A 280-nucleotide genomic window follows, 5' to 3' on the forward strand; every position below is an offset into this window, starting at 1 on the left:
GGCGTCGCGGTGGGGAAAGCTCGTGGTGGTGCAGCAAGGGCGCAGGAGGACGTGAGGAGCCCGGTGTAGGGGAAGTGCTGTGGTGGTGGGACCGGCCTGGCATTTTGGGAAGTTCTCTCAAAATCTGAACCTGCTTGGCTGCTGTGTTTGGTGTTTTCTGAGCTCTCTGCTAATGCTTGGTCCATCCTTGCTGTGGACGTTGGGTGGACCAGATGTGCTGGCTGCCGTTCGTGCCGTTCCCCTTGCCCTGGTCGAACGAGCTCTAGCATGGAGGGAGGGG

General features: G+C 60.4%; 1 protein-coding gene across 3 annotated transcripts in view; it reads left to right on the forward strand.

Moving 5' to 3' along the window:
• Nucleotides 1-280, forward strand: part of SH3GL1 (SH3-domain GRB2-like 1) — a 10,453-nt gene that overhangs the window by 8,905 nt on the left and 1,268 nt on the right. The gene's annotated exons all lie outside the window — the stretch shown is intronic.

Source organism: Phaethon lepturus, unplaced genomic scaffold, assembly GCF_000687285.1.
Source record: "Phaethon lepturus isolate BGI_N335 unplaced genomic scaffold, ASM68728v1 scaffold29992, whole genome shotgun sequence".
Classification (NCBI taxonomy): domain Eukaryota; kingdom Metazoa; phylum Chordata; class Aves; order Phaethontiformes; family Phaethontidae; genus Phaethon; species Phaethon lepturus.